Source organism: Schistocerca americana, unplaced genomic scaffold, assembly GCF_021461395.2.
Source record: "Schistocerca americana isolate TAMUIC-IGC-003095 unplaced genomic scaffold, iqSchAmer2.1 HiC_scaffold_137, whole genome shotgun sequence".
Taxonomy (NCBI): Eukaryota; Metazoa; Arthropoda; class Insecta; order Orthoptera; family Acrididae; genus Schistocerca; species Schistocerca americana.
Genome location: NW_025725449.1, coordinates 522,501 through 529,354, shown reverse-complemented (window position 1 = coordinate 529,354; position 6,854 = coordinate 522,501). Strand labels below are relative to the sequence as shown.

The 6,854-nt window shown below is 52.4% G+C and overlaps 1 non-coding gene across 1 annotated transcript in view; it reads left to right on the top strand.

Moving 5' to 3' along the window:
• The first annotated feature begins 5,367 nt into the window (after positions 1-5,367).
• Positions 5,368-6,854, top strand: part of LOC124566107 — a 1,910-nt gene continuing 423 nt past the window's right edge. The window contains exon 1 of the ribosomal RNA XR_006970780.1: positions 5,368-6,854. This exon is cut by the window's right edge and continues 423 nt beyond it. This is a non-coding gene — a ribosomal RNA (small subunit ribosomal RNA).

The following is a 6,854-nucleotide window of genomic DNA, read 5'->3' as shown; positions in this document are numbered from 1 at the left end:
CTCCGCAAGAAAATAGACTTGGGATAGGGTGTGTCGTCGGCAAGTCCCCGGGGCGGCTAGTGTGGGTGGTGATAAGTCCGTAGTGGGCGAGGTATTACGACGATGCCGCCACCTATGCGAATGTGACGCAACGACATTGACATCCAGCCCAGAAACGGCACCTCCATCTACAGGGATCCGACGGAACTACGCCAACCATGCCGGCAAAACGGTATCGCCATCTATGAAAATACGGCGAAACCACATGCAATACCTCCATCTATGCGAATCTGACAACACTACGTCCGCCATGTCGAGCGCACCACAAAACACAGCGCCATCTGTAGGTCTCCCGCGGCATGACGTCCTGCAACGACGATACCGCCATCTATGAGACGCCAAGCCGACCAAGACATCGATGGGCCCACAGTGCCCATCTTTCGACCCCACCCACAAAGCCTGCGTCCTCTGTCGACCACAGCACCCCAACGCCAGCGCCTCTGCCGCACGAAATCGTGGACCGGCAATCACTCCACCTGCGCCCCACTCCAACCGCCCAACTCGCAACTCCAGCGGATGAACGGCGGACTTTTCCCGCAGTCGCAATGTGCAATCCACCCCTATAACATGCGTTTCATGAAGAGTTATCTCCAATATGCGACATTCCCGCTGTCCCTATACATGAGCTGCGGGCTGTACCAGTTACGAGCTAGAGACGCGACCGCGTTGCTCTCTGTACGAATGCCGATGCTGAGCGGTCAGCTAGGAGGCGCTCCATCCATGTCGGTACCGGTGAGCGTTGCACTCGCAGTCGCAAGAACGTACGGCAAGTATATTACCTGGAAGAGTCAATGACAGTCCACGCCCCCCTGCGTGGGAAGAGTCTTTCTAGGCCATGACCCACCGGAAGGGCGCAGCGTCCCCCACCCCAGACATGTGACGTCACACCATCGGTATTGACGACTAGACTGATTCCTTATAATCATTTGCCATACACCGGTGGAAGCTGCCGAGACGAGTAACTACATAGCGGGCTCGCCGTGTCACTAATGTACAGAGATACAACAGTTTCGACTGGAACCGGATTAAACGTATACACGGCGCTGATTAGTAATAGATAGAGCCATCAGAATACAGATAATGTATACAACTGTCCGTATACATGCTGAAAGACTCTGCTCACAATCACAACCACACGTCAGCACACCACCCTTATCACGCACTACTCTCTGCCTGTAACACGCACACAGACAATATGTAAGCACCAGCATGGAACAACACCCAGTGCATCCTCTCCGCCACATTAGACAATCCACACTGTCATAACCAGACTGGGAGGTCCACTCAGAAAACAGAATATCCCACCCACCCGACAACCACCATTGCTCAGCCAAGCCACCAACACCCACACATGTCCTACACAGGGGTGCACCCAACATCACAATACTGCCTCCTCTCACAGCACACAAACAATGGCAGGAATGAAAGACACAGGTCTGCCACAAGCATGGAATGAGAGCGCCGCCTGTCATGAGCCAAAGGTGCATCCTGACGTGGCAAATCAGATGATGCCGCAGGCATCCACTTACTATAATCACAATCAACAAACCGGCCGCCCCGCCCCGCCCCCCATTAAACCTTTCCTTACAACAATGTGTACCTTAACCTAACCTATATCGTACCGTAACCTAACCTATATCGTACCGTAACCTAACCTATGTCGTACCGTAACCTAACCTATGTCGTACCGTAACCTAACCTATGTCGTACCGTAACCTAACCTATGTCGTACCGTAACCTAACCTATGTCGTACCGTAACCTAACCTATGTCGTACCGTAACCTAACCTATGTCGTACCGTAACCTAACCTATGTCGTACCGTAACCTAACCTATGTCGTACCGTAACCTAACCTATGTCGTACCTTAACCTAACCTATGTCGTACCTTAACCTAACCTATGTCGTACCTTAACCTAACCTATGTCGTACCTTAACCTAACCTATGTCGTACCTTAACCTAACCTATGTCGTACCTTAACCTAACCTATGTCGTACCTTAACCTAACCTATGTCGTACCTTAACCTAACCTATGTCGTACCTTAACCTAACCTATGTCGTACCTTAACCTAACCTATGTCGTACCTTAACCTAACCTATGTCGTACCTTAACCTAACCTATGTCGTACCTTAACCTAACCTATGTCGTACCTTAACCTAACCTATGTCGTACCTTAACCTAACCTATGTCGTACCTTAACCTAACCTATGTCGTACCTTAACCTAACCTATGTCGTACCTTAACCTAACCTATGTCGTACCTTAACCTAACCTATGTCGTACCTTAACCTAACCTATGTCGTACCTTAACCTAACCTATGTCGTACCTTAACCTAACCTATGTCGTACCTTAACCTAACCTATGTCGTACCTTAACCTAACCTATGTCGTACCTTAACCTAACCTATGTCGTACCTTAACCTAACCTATGTCGTACCTTAACCTAACCTATGTCGTACCTTAACCTAACCTATGTCGTACCTTAACCTAACCTATGTCGTACCTTAACCTAACCTATGTCGTACCTTAACCTAACCTATGTCGTACCTTAACCTAACCTGTATTGCGCCTTAACCTAACCTGTATTGCGCCTTAACCTAACCTGTATTGCGCCTTAACGTAACCTGTATTGCGCCTTAACGTAACCTGTATTGCGCCTTAACGTAACCTGTATTGCGCCTTAACGTAACCTGTATTGCGCCTTAACGTAACCTGTATTGCGCCTTAACGTAACCTGTATTGCGCCTTAACGTAACCTGTATTGCGCCTTAACGTAACCTGTATTGCGCCTTAACGTAACCTGTATTGCGCCTTAACGTAACCTGTATTGCGCCTTAACGTAACCTGTATTGCGCCTTAACGTAACCTGTATTGCGCCTTAACGTAACCTGTATTGCGCCTTAACGTAACCTGTATTGCGCCTTAACGTAACCTGTATTGCGCCTTAACGTAACCTGTATTGCGCCTTAACGTAACCTGTATTGCGCCTTAACGTAACCTGTATTGCGCCTTAACGTAACCTGTATTGCGCCTTAACGTAACCTGTATTGCGCCTTAACGTAACCTGTATTGCGCCTTAACGTAACCTGCATTGCGCCTTAACGTAACCTGTATTGCGCCTTAACGTAACCTGTATTGCGCCTTAACGTAACCTGTATTGCGCCTTAACGTAACCTGTATTGCGCCTTAACGTAACCTGTATTGCGCCTTAACGTAACCTGTATTGCGCCTTAACGTAACCGATATTGCGCCTTAACGTAACCTATATTGCGCCGTAACGTAACCTATATTGCGCCGTAACGTAACCCACATTGCCCCTTAACGTAACCCACATTGCCCCTTAACGTAACCCACATTGCCCCTTAACGTAACCCAACACACGTTGGGCCTTAACCCAACACACGTTGGGCCTTAACCCAACACACGTTGGGCCTTAACCCAACACACGTTGGGCCTTAACCCAACACACGTTGGGCCTTAACCCAACACACGTTGGGCCTTAACCCAACACACGTTGGGCCTTAACCCAACACACGTTGGGCCTTAACCCAACACACGTTGGGCCTTAACCCAACACACGTTGGGCCTTAACCCAACACACGTTGGGCCTTAACCTGCTCTGTAATTGTCATACGACGCGTTAAATTAGTGTAGTGTTGCCTAACTGCAACCCCCGCAATATAGTTTGCTACTCGCACTGCCCGGTCCCCAGTGTATCGCTTCATGTTAAACACCTTGCAGCTATACACTGTAATGTGGATGGCAGCAGGACGTACATGCTCAATGCCCTTTGCAGTTGTTCATTGGCATTTGCAGTTGTTCATTGGCATTCGCATGTGCGAAGCACTTAGCCTACGCTGTGGTACGGCCTGTGTCAACTGTCCGCTGATGTTGTACGTCCAAATCACACACTGTACTGCACATTGGTCCTCATGTACTGAATGATACATCGTGGTACATGTGACCGTACAACGACTGCGCCAACAACGGCGAACCATGCGGTCCAAATGTTGTGCACTCAGCTACGTGTCGTCTCCCTATAAGAGCTGGATTGCAGTGTGGTATGCCCTGGATGGCGATCAGCATGAGCCGTCTGTTGATGTAGTGGCGCGTGTTGTCAGACGTAGTCGTCTCTTCTCACACACCGTGATAGCATGGTGCACTGCGTTCCACATCTGCGACATGCGACAGAGGCCGGTTGACAGTCGTTCGCGCAATGGACATCGCATACGTACGGGGGCCACCTTCCACGTGTTCGCGAAGCGTGCACATGTTGTTGCGTGTATGTGGGCAGACATAGTGTGTCGTGACACCTGACACAGGCATGCAACAATCGTTGAATTTGCAAATGGCGATGGACGCCTACGTTTGCTGGTGACGTTATGCAAATGAACAACTGGTAAACCGTTGTGGTGCGGTTGTTCTCGCTAGAGGTGAATCAGTGATGGCGACGATCGGTTGAGCTACCAACCGGTTGTTCCAGCGATACCCACCATGCCCACGAACGTGAATGGCATCTGGGTGTGAAGCGATACGCGGCGGTGGCTGGGTGGGACCGTCCCCGGCCGGTGAGGGGGGGCCTCCCGGCGTGCTGGCCGCGCGGTGCGTGGGCGCACGCGCTACAGCCGGCTGGTGGGGGCGGCCAGTGGCAGGCGCGCCGGCCGACGGAGGCGGCAGGCGGCGCAGCTGCGCGCCGGCGCACCCTGCACGCGGCGCCGTGCGGCCAAAGTAGGTCCTCGCGGGCCCGGTGCGAAGCGCGGTGGACATCTGCAGTGTGCTGGTCCGATTGAGGACTGTGTGCGCTGAGGATGCGCCGCCGCCCGGCGCTCGGCGCCGCGACGCCGTCTGCTGCTCGGTCGCCTCTGCGGTTCTCGCAGGTGGTTTGTATCGCAGCTGTGCGGACGTGTTGGCGCGTGCGCTGTGCTGGGAGAGTTCGCTTCGGCACCCAAGTGGGGCTTTTGTCCTTCTGTGGCGCTGGCGTTGGAGCTGCCGGTCACCGTAGGTGGCGCGTGTTGTCTCCCGCCGGCAATGCCACGACAGCACGCTCCCGGGCCTCTGTCGGCAGCGGCAAGCTCAGTTGGGAGCACGGGTGGTCGCACCTAAAGCGTCTACTCGCCAAACTCCGGGCGATTGCGCCTCTCTCGAACCCGACCAAGTACTTAGGACGGCGCTGCGCGCCGCCGGGACCTGAGAGGGTTTCGAGGTGTATTGTGCAGGGGAGCTCAGCCTCCTCCTGTTTGCAGAATAATTGAGCGGACGCTTGCGTGTTCGCGCGGGCCCCCGGGACACACTCCCGGGCGGCCGGCTGCTCAGCTCTAGTTGACGCAGCTCCCTGGTTGATCCTGCCAGTAGTCATATGCTTGTCTCAAAGATTAAGCCATGCATGTCTCAGTACAAGCCGCATTAAGGTGAAACCGCGAATGGCTCATTAAATCAGTTATGGTTCCTTAGATCGTACCCACGTTACTTGGATAACTGTGGTAATTCTAGAGCTAATACATGCAAACAGAGTCCCGACCAGAGATGGAAGGGACGCTTTTATTAGATCAAAACCAATCGGTCGGCTCGTCCGGTCCGTTTGCCTTGGTGACTCTGAATAACTTTGGGCTGATCGCACGGTCCTCGTACCGGCGACGCATCTTTCAAATGTCTGCCTTATCAACTGTCGATGGTAGGTTCTGCGCCTACCATGGTTGTAACGGGTAACGGGGAATCAGGGTTCGATTCCGGAGAGGGAGCCTGAGAAACGGCTACCACATCCAAGGAAGGCAGCAGGCGCGCAAATTACCCACTCCCGGCACGGGGAGGTAGTGACGAAAAATAACGATACGGGACTCATCCGAGGCCCCGTAATCGGAATGAGTACACTTTAAATCCTTTAACGAGTATCTATTGGAGGGCAAGTCTGGTGCCAGCAGCCGCGGTAATTCCAGCTCCAATAGCGTATATTAAAGTTGTTGCGGTTAAAAAGCTCGTAGTTGGATTTGTGTCCCACGCTGTTGGTTCACCGCCCGTCGGTGTTTAACTGGCATGTATCGTGGGACGTCCTGCCGGTGGGGCGAGCCGAAGGCGTGCGACGCGCCTCGTGCGTGCTCGTGCGTCCCGAGGCGGACCCCGTTGCAATCCTACCAGGGTGCTCTTGAGTGAGTGTCTCGGTGGGCCGGCACGTTTACTTTGAACAAATTAGAGTGCTTAAAGCAGGCAAGCCCGCCTGAATACTGTGTGCATGGAATAATGGAATAGGACCTCGGTTCTATTTTGTTGGTTTTCGGAACCCGAGGTAATGATTAATAGGGACAGGCGGGGGCATTCGTATTGCGACGTTAGAGGTGAAATTCTTGGATCGTCGCAAGACGAACAGAAGCGAAAGCATTTGCCAAGTATGTTTTCATTAATCAAGAACGAAAGTTAGAGGTTCGAAGGCGATCAGATACCGCCCTAGTTCTAACCATAAACGATGCCAGCCAGCGATCCGCCGCAGTTCCTCCGATGACTCGGCGGGCAGCCTCCGGGAAACCAAAGCTTTTGGGTTCCGGGGGAAGTATGGTTGCAAAGCTGAAACTTAAAGGAATTGACGGAAGGGCACCACCAGGAGTGGAGCCTGCGGCTTAATTTGACTCAACACGGGAAACCTCACCAGGCCCGGACACCGGAAGGATTGACAGATTGATAGCTCTTTCTTGATTCGGTGGGTGGTGGTGCATGGCCGTTCTTAGTTGGTGGAGCGATTTGTCTGGTTAATTCCGATAACGAACGAGACTCTAGCCTGCTAACTAGTCGCGTGACATCCTTCGTGCTGTCAGCGATTACTTTTCT